This window comes from Cervus canadensis, chromosome 27 (assembly GCF_019320065.1).
Source record: "Cervus canadensis isolate Bull #8, Minnesota chromosome 27, ASM1932006v1, whole genome shotgun sequence".
Taxonomy (NCBI): Eukaryota; Metazoa; Chordata; class Mammalia; order Artiodactyla; family Cervidae; genus Cervus; species Cervus canadensis.
Genome location: NC_057412.1, coordinates 24,052,506 through 24,067,466, shown reverse-complemented (window position 1 = coordinate 24,067,466; position 14,961 = coordinate 24,052,506). Strand labels below are relative to the sequence as shown.

At 34.8% G+C, this 14,961-nt stretch overlaps 1 protein-coding gene across 5 annotated transcripts in view; it reads left to right on the top strand.

Moving 5' to 3' along the window:
* Nucleotides 1-14,961, top strand: part of ROBO1 (roundabout guidance receptor 1) — a 441,102-nt gene that overhangs the window by 87,886 nt on the left and 338,255 nt on the right. The window lies entirely within an intron of this gene.

The window sequence follows — 14,961 nt, the reverse complement described above, 5'->3', positions numbered from 1 at the left end:
CTCACTGAAATTGATTTATTCCCTTCCTTTTTTCCTTTTAAATATATAGAGTATGAGGATATAAAAAGAATACTGTAAGATATTTTTCATTTGTCTTCATTAGGAGAAATACTTTTGACTGGTAGAGGAAGTTATGGTTTTAAACTGTTCCCAATTGTCAGAACTATATTATACTTTGGGTAAAGCTAAATCTAGAGAAATGTATATATATGCCTCATACTTTATCATCTTTGCTACACTGTAGCGCACCCTGAGAGGAAAACATGTGATGGGAATCCTTGGGTGGTTGATGGTTCAGTATATTTATACAGATAAAAAAGGCCACTCATTTGAAATTACCCCAGGAAGGATTTAGTTAACTAATGATTCAGTTGTTATATCTAGAGTCTAGATGTGTATTGTGTTTGAATTAGAATCAGGCTTTTCTTATTTTCAATAAGCATTCAAGAGTCACAAAATTTCATTCCCTTGAAAGAATCCTGCTGAGTATATGTATATATGACAGAAATTGAGAATTGTGTAGGGATTAGAAAGACAAATGAAATTTAGATCTAATTCACTTTAAATTTGACTATAACTATATATGAAACTGTATATGTAACTGTGTCTATTTTTATATAATGTTTTCTAAGGTGATTGATATTTTAACATAATAGGCTTCCCTTGTAGCTCAGCTATCAGCAATGAGGGAGACCTGGGTTTGATCCCTGGATTGGGAACATCCCCTGGAGAAGGCAAAGGCTACTCATTCCAGTATTCTGTCCTGGAGAATTCCATGGACTTTATAGTCCATGGGGTCACAAAGAGTTGGACACGACTGAGTGACTTTCACTTTCACTTTCTTTCATGTTCAAAATTCTAGTTATGTAGTCAATTTTCATAATCTTTAACATTACATCCAACATTCAACTAGAACATGACTATATAGAATCACAGATAATTGTGAAATTGTAAACTTAGAAAGGAATTTACAGACAGATTATTCCAACTCAATCATATTATTAATATGGAATCAGTTCCAAAAAACTTAGATGATTTGATTCACACTCACAGAGCCACGTAATACTAAATACTTGAGACAGAAGGCCAAAGATATCTTATATGAGCATAAAACTTAATTAGATAGAATAAAAAATCATTTAAAACTATGTCAAAACTAGACATTCACATTTTTAAAACATTTACCTGAAACCCAAGTTTATATTTCTCTGTTTGAAGTTAACTGATAATTAACTTACTGTACTTTCTCTTATTGCCTTGATTCTCAGTGTAGGTCTTAGAACTAAATCAGTGATATGTAGAAAAGCTGGAATCACAGCAGAAAGATATTTTTCTTTTTCTTTGTATGTTTATTTTTTAAACTCAACTTTAAATGTAGCACAAGCAAAAGAATTTAAAGGTTCAGCTTACTTAGAAGAAGACATGTATTTTGCCAAAGACATCTTTTAAACTTACATTAACACTTTTTTAACTCTTGACACCATTATATTTAAGAATAATTATTTTCTGTGAAGATAAGTGTAAGTTAATATTTGAGAGCAAATTTAAATCAAGAAAGATGATGTCGGCCTAGATAACTGAGGCCAACTCTTGTATGTAGTACCTAAGGAACTAAAAACCAGGAGAGAAATCAGTGATTGTAAATTTTCTGGAATTATAATTCTTTATAAGAAATATGTAGCAACAGAAATATCAAAGATCATCTCATGTTTCTGTGTTACTATCTACTCTCCTTGCATTCTTGTCATTGTCAGAAGTTTTTTTTACAAGTTGTTAGAGTTGAATTGAGTGTCTAAATGCTTACCCTCTATATCTTCCTTTTCAAAACACCTCTAGTTTTACCTCAGATGATCAAGATATCCTTAATGCATTGGGATTTAGAGACCTGTCTGTTTTAATCTGGCTTTTGTGAAGTTATTTTAAAAGGTACTGTTAGTTTCCAATTAAGCTCTTTTCCTAACTTAGACATTCCATAACCTTGAGAGTCCATTATGAGAAAAGTTCTTGCAGTCTCAGTCAACAAATATACGATCATGAAATTGAAACCAGACAGAAGATCATTATATAACTTTTACCAGTAAGATATTCTAATACACAGTCCCTAAATGCATAGTTCACAAATCTTAGTGGGATAGTCCTGACACATTCCAAAATGTTTTCAAGCTCCAGAGGAAAAAAATAATTAATAATTATAATTTACTGAATAAAATTTAATGAAACTACTCTAGAAAATACTTTAAGATCTCATTCATTAATAATTCATATAGTTGGGAAGGGGAAAGTAGATATGGTACATTTGGTATTAATGAGGATAGTATAATAATAAGGATCCATATTAGTAATATAAATATTTTAAAAAGCTTAAGTAGTGTTTGCTTCCAATAATTTTTATACTAGTTAAATTGCAAAAATTAAAAGGATATTTTTGTTTAGATAAATTGTGGTGTTTGGACACATAAGTTTTATGGGAAACATTAACTTCTCTATAGTTTAATTTTTTTTTTTTTTTAAATCATGGTTCAGTACACTACAAATAGATGTGTAGTAATATAATTCACATATATTTCAGTTATCTATTTTAGCCAATAGTTACTGCTCATTCACCATTTTAACATATGTTTGCATTGTAAAATCAAAACTAGCCTTTTGTGTATTACATAAATACCAGACAGGAGGGTAGACAGGGAAAATTGGGTCATATTTGCTGTAGGTTAAATCTATAAAGCACTATTATAGCTTGGTTTTATTATTTCCTGGAGTGTATTATTATTTTTTTATATTTTCTTAGTTTAGGCACCAAAAGTTCAATAAGAGCTATTCTTCTTTCTCCCAAAGGCTCAGACACAGGAAGACAAAGATTGCATCTAATTTCTTAGTGACGCTATAGCCCAAAGTAATAGCATTAACAAAAGTGTCTTGAGGCAACACTGGTTTCGCAGCACAGTTGTTGGTAATGTCTTTAAAAACATTTCTCTGTGTTTTATTTGCCTTTAAACCAAGTTTTACAGCTGTAACAACTGGATTACTTGGTTCCTAACAATTGTCAATCTCTCAAACAATGGGGAGAAAATGATATGGAATGTCATTTCAAACTTTTATTTTTGTATAAAAATAATAATATTCTTGTCTTTCATGTTTTTAATGTTTATTTAAATTTAAATAATGCACCAAGAAGATTGTATTTCTTGGTTATTTTTAGGATTAGTTATTTTTGTTTTCATTTAAATCCAATTATATTCAATTTGGTTTCCCAGGTGGCACAGTGGTAAAGAATCCACCTGCCAATACAAGAGACAGGAGATGTGGGTTGGATCCCTGGGTTGAGAAGATAGATCCTGGGTTGGGAAGATAGATACCCTGAAGGAGGAAATGGCAACCCACTCCAGTATTCTCTCCTGGAGAATCCCATGGACAGAGGAGCCTGGTGGGCTACAGTCCATAGGGTCCCAAAGAGTTGGACACAACTGAGCTACTGAACATGCACATATAACAAAGCTGGACCCAGTGAAAAGCACTGACCAATCTTTAGGTGATCATCTTTGCTATGTCATAAAAGTTGTATTCTTGTTCTTGAAAAATCAATTTTGATGCAATTAAATTTATCTCACACAATTATAAATTCTAAGAATTGGAATGCTAAGAAATATATGGTAGTCCTTAAACCTACAGTTTCCATCCATTTTTGGAAGCTTACCTCTGTAACCGTAAAATCATTTTTAATTACAGATACATTTTTAAATTTTATTTTTAAATTATTATTTTTCTTTACAAGCCAAGAATGATATATCTTGATGAGGACTTCCATTTGTAAATTTAAAATATATTTCTCTTTCTGAGACTTATAAAAACTCACTGTTTATCTACTTCAGTTTTGAACTGAACTTTTTAAAAGTCTTACAAGTAGTATTTCTTGTTTGATTTGAACTAGCTTTATTTGATAGTCTACTGAATGTTAAGAAAATTTTATGGGTATGTTTTTTAATTAATGCTCAGCATTACCAAATTATTAATACCAAGTCATTAAATTTAGTTCATCTTATGCCTGGCGTAAACTGATAGCACAGTTTTTTTTTTAACACAACTTATATTAATAAGTATTTCAATCTTGGGTAATTGCCTTGAATTTTAGGGAAAGTTAATTTGAACCTTGACCTTCATGCTTTCAATTGCAGAACATGTCTCTCTGTGTCATCTGCTAAGCAGTGCATAGTCAGCATATGGCTGTTTCCTATGTAAACTGTTTTCTCCTGAGGAAGAGAAATCCCTTCAGGCTAGGCAGTCATCTGCTGGCTGTCTTAGCAGCAAAACACAGAACTATCTTTCCAGAAAAAAATAATTTTGTACAGTTGATCAGAGAGTACGTCTGTCCAGATTTTATTAACTAGGGTGCTTTTTAATAGTAATTACCTTGAGGTAGAATGTTTATATTTTAAAGTAATATTTCCCCACTACTGTCAATATATTGTGATCTTTCATCGATTTTGTTATTAAACAATGCTTCTTAAAGTGATTTAGGATTTGATTTATCTGATTTTCCTCATTTGGATAAAATGAGAAAGTGTACTGACCATGTATGCTCAGAGCCAGGCATTAAACGGTAAAACATATTTTACCGTTAAATATTTTTCTAAAATCTAAGCATGGAAGGTGGAAGGATTACCTCTTTAGGTGAAGTGGTTCAGATGAGCAGATAAAATCAGAATATGCCATCAAATTATAAAATACTGATTGATTAATTGATGATTGATTATGCATCCAGTCAAGCTAACCCCTGTTATGGTCAGACACTAGTTATTCATTGAATATATATGTGCACACATACATGTATTGTTCCCTGAAAGACTTATCTTTGAAATTGAGCTAGTTCTATATTGCATCTTTGAAAATATTTCTTGTTTCCTCTACTTAATCTGTATCTTTTTAAACAACTTTGCAGTTCCATTCTTTGATCAGATTGTAAAACATATATATATATATGATTTTTCTTTTCAGTATTCAAAGGAAAAATGTTAAAGACTCATTTAGTTTAGTGATTTTAAAATATCTTTCCACCTTCTTGCACACTTACATTCTAAAATACACTGACTTTTGTTGCAAAATTCACATATGATTAAATGAAATTATGCATATAAAGTGTGTAGCACAGTGAATGGCACATAATGATAAATTGTAAATCTAATTGTCAGTCTGTTGTTTCACTGCTTTTTTCTCCTTCCCTGTATTGTGGTCAGACATTAGGATCATTGATACAGAGGGGATATAAATGTTTTTATATCAAAAATGGACTGACTCCATTTTGAATCTGAATATTTGTGTGCTAATATAATAAAATTTAAATAAAGTGTTTCATTCATTAAATTTTCTTGAATTAATTTCTGGTTAAGTACAGAGCATATGGAGTATAGTAAATTCCATCTTGAGTTGAATTCCTGGTAGGAGAGATTTACCCTTATCTTTAATTAGCATTGTTAATGCTAGACATGCAAATAGTATTGACTTAAATAATTTTTTGTTGTAGGTAGGGGCTAATGAAATAATTCATTTTGTAACTTTTACAGTTAGGAGAACATTAAATTATTCTTTCTGAATTAACATTTTTTCACTTAAGTAGGGAAGCAATATTGCTAAGTTCTCTGATACGATTATATTTACTGACAATTTGAGTTTTTACCACCAATAGAATATAATCATTCATTGTTGCCATTCTTAGTTAATTGAGGCTGCTTTAAGAATACTGAGTACCATGTACTTACTGAACAAACATTTATTTCTCACAGTTCTAGAAGCTTGGAAGTTGAAGGCCAGGGTGCCAGCATGATCAGGTTCTGATGAGACTTCTATTCCTGATGAAGAGAAAGTTCTGGTTTCTATCCCTTTATAAGGCTTCCAATACCATCTTGGGGGCTCCATGGCTATGAATTTGTTCCACCCTAATTACCTCCAAATACCATCATATTGGGGATTAAGATTTCAATATACACATTTGAGCAGAGCGGAGGGGAGAGGGTATACACAAACATTCTGTCCATAGCTGTCTTTAATAGCAATTATTTGGAGATTTTATTTCATTATTTATTCCCTTATTTTTTCTGTGGCACCAGGTCTTGGGGCATGCAGGATCTTCACTGTGGTATGTGGGATCTAGTTCCCTGAACTTGGGCCCCTGTACTGGGAGCACAGAATCTTAGCCATTGGACTACCATGAAATTCCCACTTGGAGATTTTAAACTTGGATTTGTAGCTATTTTATCATCTTAAGTAACTGAGAAATGAAAATCGGAAAACCAGGGAGAAAAATCATGTAATCTCTATGATGTAAGTAGTAAGCCCATCAGACCAAATGTTGCATCCAGATATCAGGTTTAAATTGTGTAAGGAATTGAGGATAGAAACATTATGTATTCAAGTAAATACAGGGTGGATTCTGTGTTTGTTGAGAAAAGTAAGCACAGCATCTTTTCGTTCAGAGGAGACAGTTTTCATTTTCTTTGAAATTAGATAAAAACTCCTTTTCTTGTTTTTGGTTTATCTTTCCAAAGAATATATAGTATGAAGTGTAAAAGCAGAAACCCGTATTCCATAACCCATGTGAGAGATGACAGTGAAAATGAACATAAAGAGAAGGTTTGAGTTTCAATGGGTATTTTAGTCGAAAAGGACAAAGTCCATTGGCCATTTGAATGTGGGTGTTAGAGGAGGTAGCTGTCAGGGAGTTCTATTTGTTAGTTAAATCACAGGCTGTAGGCATGTGTTCAGTTGATTTCTTAGGCAAACTTTTATTGTTTTTTCTTTGGCTCATAAATCTGTTATATTTAATCTTCAGCAAACTTGTAGAAATAGAGTGCGGACATGTTATACATTTTCTTTCCTTTACTCCCAGTCTCAGGTTAAAGAATATGATTGGTAAGTTTATAAAGATCATTTTTAAATAGCTTAAAAATTATGTTTTATTTCTAAATAACAGAACTAATATATGTTCTTTAGAGAACATACTTGCTCTTTTAAAATACATGTTCTTGTAATATCATTTGCCCAGAGTTAACCACTGCTGAAAGTTGGGTGGATATCCTTCTAGACATCCTAACATCATTATCCTATTTACTATTCAATTAAAATTCAGTCTTTTCTTGGATGGCAAAAAAAAAAAGGGAAGGCATTAGCTATGTTAGAACACATCACTGTGTCATAAAGACTAAATGGAAGGGTTTAGCTCTCTAGAGTGGATGCTACAAAACAACTTTCATCTGCTGGATATTACTATATACACCATCCTGGACCAGTTTCAATCCAGTAATCTTGGGGTTAAAAGTTACATATTCCATCACCAGTCTCATGAGCCACTCCTTTTATTTTCTCAAAAAGTAGATGGTGCTTTATATGCTGAAAAGTACTAAGATGATTATTTCAACACTATTTGATGCTTAAATATAAAGTCTCTTGAGGCTTTCAGAGAATCAATTCAGTATTTACTTATTTATGGGAAATTCTTGGCAGTGTCTCCTCATATCATACAGTCTTTAAAAAATAATAAAATAACCAGTTAGATCTGGTTATCTCTTAAATCTTTTCATCATATCACTGCTCCTTGTCATCCTCCTAATTTACTTATGATTTAAATGTTAGACATCTTTCCCACATACACAGACTAACGTGTGAATTATTTGTATTTATTTTAAATTATTTGCTTCAGTGACACACTTATTCAATAAAACATACCTAAACATTCTTAGTGTAGTTAATTTTAATTGCTGCAATATAAATTAACTTAAAATTTTCATTAATTATCAATTAAAAAAATTTTTTTTGTCGTGTTAGAATAAAGCCCCATTGAATATTTTGGGGGCATAAAAGTTCTTCCCTTAGTTACATAATATGGACATTAAAAGTCAGATATTAAATAAAAATATGAAGAATAACACAATATAGTTTGTCCAAAAAATTGATGTTTTTCTCAAAATAACTATCCAGGCATTCTGCTTAGTTTTTGCTATTCCATGGTAAACAAAAAGGAAAATGGTTTCTGCCTTCATAGAAATGACAATATAGTGGAAAGAGTGGGGTATGATGACAGAAAATAAGTAACTAACCCTACAAATGACTTTTTCCTTAAAATTGTGACATGTGCCAAGAAGGATTAATGTTAAACCAAGAGCAGGAATACACGTGGATGTTAGCAAGATGCAAAGTAAAAGAAAACCATCTTAAAGGCCATGAGAAAAGATAAACTTGGGTATATTTGAGAAAATGGAAGATGGCTAATATGGCCTATGACTAAGGAAAACAGCTAGAGATAGGGGCCAGGTCATGCAGGGTCTTGTAACTGGGTTAATGTTGTTGGAGTATATATTCAGTGCGGTGTTGTCGCTGTTCAGTCACTAGGTTGTGTCCCACTCTTGGCAAACCCATGCACTCCTGAATGCCAGGCTTCCCTGTCCTTCACCATCTCCTTGAGTTTGCTGAAACTCATGTCCTTTGAGTCAGTGATGCCATCCACCATCTCATTCTGTCTCACCCTCTTCTCCTCTTGCCCTCAATCTTTCCCAGCATCATGGTCTTTTCCAGTGAATCTGCTCTTCTCATCAAGTGGCCAAAGTATTGCAGTTTCAGCTTTAGCATCAGTCCTTCCAATGAATATTCAGGACTTATTTCCTTTAGGATTACCTGGTTTGTTCTCCTTGTAGTGCAAGAGACGCTCAAGAGTCTTCTCCAAACCACAGTTTGAAATCATCAATTCTTTGGTGCTCAGCCTTCTTTATGGTCCAAATCTCACATCCCTACATGACTACTGGAAAAATCATAGCTTTGGATATATGGACCTTTTTTGGCAAGTGATGTCTCTGCTTTTTAATACACTGTCAAAGTTTGCTATACCTTTTCTTCCAAGGAGCAAGTGTCCTTGCATTTTGTGGCTGCAGTCAGCATCCACATTGATTTTGGAGCCCAAGAAAATGAAATCTGACACTGTTTCCACTTTTCCCCCATCTATTTGCCATGAAGTGATGGGACCAGATGCCATGATCTTAGTTTTTTGAATGTTGAGTTTTAAACCAGTTTTTTCACTCTCTTCTTTCACTCTCATCAAAAGACTCTTTAGTATCTCTTCATTTCCTGCCACTCAAGTGGTATCATCTGCATATCTGAGGTTGTTGATATTTCTCCTGGCAATCTTGATTCCAGCTTGTGCTTCATCCAGCCCAGTGTTTCTCATGATGTACTCTGCACATAAGTTAAGGGTGACAATGTACAGCCTTGAGGTACTCCTTTCCCAATTTGGAACAATCCATTGTTCCACGTCCGGTTCTAACTGTTGCTCTTGTCCTGCATACAGGTTTCTCAGGAGACAGACCATGTTGTCTAGTATTCCCATCTCATTAAGAATATTCCACTGTTCCATTGTAATCCACATAGTGAAAGGCTTTAGTGTAGTCAGTGAAGCAGATTTTTTTTTTTTAATTCCCTTGCTTTTTCTATGATCCAGCATATGTTGGCAATTTGATCTCTGGTTCCTCTACCTTTTCTAAAGTGAGTTTGTACATCTGGGAGTTCTCAGTTCACATACGGCTGAAGCCCAGCTTGAAGGATTTTGAGCATAATCTTGCTATCATCTTAAATGAGTGCAATTGTATGGTACTGAGTGCTACAGAAGGTTTTTAAGCAATGGTGGAGGTGACATGATCTGATTTATGTTTTAAAACTTCACTCATGTGATACTTGCTTGCTACATGAGTAGAGAATGGATTGCAGAATGATTGGGGGAGGTCAGTTAGGAAGCTATTGCAGTATTGCAGGCAGGGGAAGGTGCCAGTTTGAAATATATGTAGTAATGGAGATGAAAAGTGAAGATTAGATTCGTAGATTGAAGACTTGGTTTAACTTTGTAGGGTCAGAGAGTAGAAGTTGAGATTTTACAAGAGATGCAACTGTTGCTGACAGTGAAGTCAAGGTCAAGTCTATGGCCATGCAGATGAGATTGAAAGTTTGGATTAGGTTTTGTTAGCTGTGATTGGCTAACAGTAGTTCAGCATGCTGCAGCCCATCACAGTTTCAAGAAATGGCACTTTGCTCTGTACCCTCACTGTGGAATGTGCTTCTTTCCCTGTTTCACTGGTCGTTCTGTTATAATCAGCCCAAGATTTACCTCCTCTGGAGCCATCTGTGATTCAAGTATTCATTGACATCCCTGACCCATTGTTTCAATGATGTGATCTAACATGTAACTTGAAGTGTTTAACATCATTAAATGTCAGAATGCCACTTCAAGAAACAATCTCATTTCCACTTCTTTTAAAAGCAAGTGGTGAGAACAGCATTGAAACAAGTATACTATCAAGGGTGAAACAGATCACCAGCCCAGGTTGGATGCATGAGACAAGTGCTCAGGGCTGGTGCACTGGGAAGACCCAGAGGGATGGGATGGAGAGGGAGGTGGGAGGGAGGATCGGGATGGGGAACACATGTAAATCCATGGCTGATTCATGTCAATGTATGGCAAAAACCACTACAATATTGTAGAGTAATTTGCCTCCAACTAATAAAAGCAAATGGAAAAAAAATTTTTTTTCATATTTGGAAAAAAAAAAAAAGCAAGTGGTTCATATGATCTTACACACTGATTTGAAGCCATGGCTTTTAGAATGCAGTCTCAGTATTGTTTCCCTGGGAGTTTTTCTTTCAAGGTTTTGCAATAGTTAATTGCTCTTTTGGGTGATGATATTACTCAGGAAATTTAATTGACTTCCCCTAGTACAAAAAGTCAAAGGAGTTTTTTAGATTCTAAGATTGAAGGCAGGAGGAGAAGGGGATGACAGAGGATGAGATGGTTGGATGGCTTCGCTGACTCAATGGACATGAGTTTGAGCAAACTCTGGGAGATGGTGAAGGACAGGGAAGCCTGGAGTGTTGCAGCCAGTGGGTTGCAGAGTCAAACATGACTTAAGAGACTGAACAACAACAAAATCTAGAATAGGCTCTCAGCAAAGTGACCCACTCAACCCGTGTTTATATTGTAGATAAATATAAATATAAATACAACTGGCTGATAAAAAACTAAGAGCTTCAAAGTTCCTGATTGATAAGGAAACAATTAGTATCTGATGGTAACCTGAGGGGTATCTCAAGAAACTTTACATATGCAAAACAGGACCTAATCATATTTACTTTATCTTCCTTTATAGAGGGGGCATACACAAAATAATTATTCTGTAAAGTAGAATTAATTGCATTCCTGTACTTTGCCAGTAATCTGTATATGTAAAGCTTTTTTAAGAGTCCAATAGATTTATATTTAATAAAGCAAATTTGATGAGAAATCAAAGGAAAATTACAGCATAGGAATGTTTTACATTACTTGTTACAATCTTAGGCTTTGGTCTGTGGTTGATGAGATTTTTTAGAAAAAGTTAGAATAAGATTTCCCCTAGAAATCTGGGTGCTGCGATAACTAGGAATGGATAAGAAAGAGAAGAAAGCCATATGCATGGTAATGCCTCCAGCCATTTAGGGGAGGCAAACTCAGGAAGATGTGGGAAGGATTGGGTCTGCTACAAGCAGCAGCTGTAGGTTCCTGCTCAAAATATGATCCATGAACCAGCAGCATTGGTATCACCTGGTAGCAAGTTAGAGATGCTGAAAGCAGGGCCCTGCTTCAGACCACCTGAATCAGACAGTATGCTTAAACAATATTTTAAGGCAACTCTATGCAAATTCCGGTTTGAGAAGCACTGGTATACATTGTTGTGCTGAACTGGAGTTTATAGATCCCTGCTCATCCCCTAGAGCTCCAAACACCTTTTGGGAACTTGAGCCCAAAGTGGTTACTTTTGGGCTTCCCTGGTGGTGCAGAAGGTAAAGAATCTGCCTGCAATGCAGGAGACCCAGGTTTGATCCCTGGGTTGGAAAGATCCCCCGGAGAAGAAATGGCTACCCTCTCCTGTATTCTTACTTCTGGAATTCCATGGACAGAGTAACAGAGAAAGGGACTCAAGGGGAAGGGAGCAGGAGAGAGAGACAGAGACAGGGGCAGAGAGAGAGAGAGCGTGTGCTGGAGAGGGGCATGCGGTGGGTACTGGTAGGGTAAGGATAAGCTTGGAAGAGCAGAGAAATCCATTTGCCTGGATGAATAAGGAAAAAATGGTTTCCTCCATATGAATATTTACAGATAGTGGAATGTAATCAGAGAAGAAGATACTCAAATTCTTATTAATATCCATACCATTTTTATCAAGGAAAGTAATATGTGAACTTTATGCTTTCTAGGTGAATTCATGGAAGGCTGATCCACAAGTGAAATTCTAGATTCCTTACTTCACTTTTCTAGACTGAAAATAGTAAAATAAACCAAACTAGGTTTTATTAATAAGAATGGAATTGTGCTGGAAGGGTCATTTGGAAATCATTTAATCTGTCCTTCTGACTAGTTGAAATTAACCTGAAGATCATTTGTTGTATTAAAAGAGATTCAGAACCAAAGATTATCTCTTCCTGATCATCAGTATCCTTTACATGCATCAGCCTATGTTAACACAAAGTTATTACTTTAACTTACTTAAGTTCTATGCTGCAGCATGACTTTCTTTTCATCTTGCATGGTAAATGATAACAGAAAAGCCATTTTTAAATTACAGTAGCTCTTAGGTTAGAAGATCATTATTAAGTGGGGCCTAATTTTTCCTTCTAGTCAAAGCTATGGTTTTTCCAGTAGTCATTTTCAGTGAGAGCTGGACTATAAAGAAAGCTGAGCACCAAAGAATTGATGTTTTTTTAACTGTGGTGTTCGAGAAGACTCTTGAGAGTCCCTCGGACTCCAAGGAAATCCAACCAGTCCATCCTAAAGGAGATCAATCCTGGGTGTTCATTGGAAGGACTGATGTTGAAGCTGAAACTCCAATACTTTGGCCACCTGATGCAAAGAACTGACTCATTTGAAAAGACCCTGATTCTGGGAAAGATTGAAGACAGGAGGAGAAGGGGACAACAGAGGATGAGATGGTTGGATGGCATCACCAACTCGATGGACATGAGTTTGAGTAAACTCCGGGAGTTGGTGATGGACAGGGAGGCCTGGTGTGCTGTGGTTCATGGGGTCTGAAAGAGTTGGACACGACTGAGCAACTGAACTGAACTGAATTTTTAGTAAAGTGCATCTGATGTTTAATTTAGGTTTCTGAGTAAAATAAAACAGTTTCTAATCAGTCTCTTAATATCCAAAGTGGAAATGGTAGCTTTAGTAACATTCTCAGTTATGTCGTTTTTAACCTAAGGTTTATGCTGAAGTTTTAATAGCGCTTATGACCTTTTACACTTGTCAAGAGAAATGAAAATTCATGACCAAGTTATTTAGTATGCCTGAATGGGGACATTTTTAATCTTCTCTAGTGAATGATGGAGTAAAACTTAGAGTAAAAGCTAGAAAGTTAAAAAGAAAGTGAGAAAAGGCACCCCCCGCAAAGAGTTTTTTTTTTTTTCCCTCAATCTTCTCCATCATCCTGTATCTCTTCACCAGATAATACTTTACTTTATCTGTACTGAGTCACATTAAGTTACCCTTTTATTAGATTTTTATGTCAGTCTGACACTAGTAAATGGATTAGGAGCCTGTGTTTGATGTGGAAGAACATATAGAGCATTTTGATTGTATAATTCAGCACTTATCATCCTTATCCAAATTATTTCCCTTAGCTCTAAAATTGAAGTGTAGGACAGGTTGCCGCCTTATTGAATCATGTTTAAGGAAATTCTTGGAAAATATGATTGTAATATATTTTCTTTTGGGTCTACCTCAAGAAAGAAAGCAGTAGTGAACCAAAATTCCACAGGAGAGGAGGAAATGTTCTATGACCAGTAGATTGAGATCCTGCTGATAGTTACCTTTCCTCTGTTTCTGTCATCTTTTGTCTAAATCATCAAAGCCTAAATTTGAATGATCTCAGAATTCTGTGGTTAGGCTTCCTGACATTCGTAAGCAATAAAGTCAGTTCTTTGTAAAAAGTGATGATCACTCAGGTCTCTGTATGGTTTCCTATGAAATAGGTTCTTTCGGGACTGTGTTGGTTATGATTCTTCAATCTCATTTAAAATCTTGATCATCAACTTCAGGTGAATAACAGTATATTTCTTATGACCTGTTCTAAGAAGAGTTTGTGTTCTTTTCATATAAGGGGTTCTCTTAGCTATTAGCCTTATGGCTCTTATCCAGAGAATGCATTATGGAAACTCTTCATAGTTAGATGTGATTAAATTTGTCCAGTTAAAATAAGTTTTGTCCCCAACACATTCAATAAGTGATTACTTAGCATAGCTGTCTGGCCTTGGTGAAGTTACTTAGCCTTTCTATAGTCTAATTCTCTCACCTGTAAAGTGAATTCTACTTACTTTACAGAGCTTTGGAGAGGATTAGGTTAATATGCGTAATGTGCTTAGAACTGTCTGGTAAATAGCAAGTACTGTATGGATGGTAGATTTCATTGCAAGTGCTATTTAATGTGCCAGGCACATTATTGGGCTTACTTCTTCCATTCCTGTGGTTCCAAAGAATGTATCTCTTGATTTCAGAAAAGGGGATTCTGAAAACCTAATAGCATATATGGGTACATTTAAAAAACAAGTTTTTTGTTCCCTGAGGCAGTCATCGTATACACAAGTATATTTGAAATCCACAGAAGTATTTGTTAAATGACAAGTATTCTTCATATATCAACAGTAAATAGTTTGTCTTTATGATAATGTATATTTGAGCATTTGTAAAGCTATTGTTATTGGCATGGTTAACATTTAAATATTTTATTGTGGCCTTTCTCAAAATACGTTCCAGTGAATTATTTCTATGAGCTGGTATAAAATAATTTGGAAAATACATCTATAAACACATCTTTTTCTGTAAGACCTCCAAGTTTTTACAATACTGATGATGTGAAACACAAGTAGGAGATCTAAATTTTTGGGATTCCTCCATTTAAATGAACT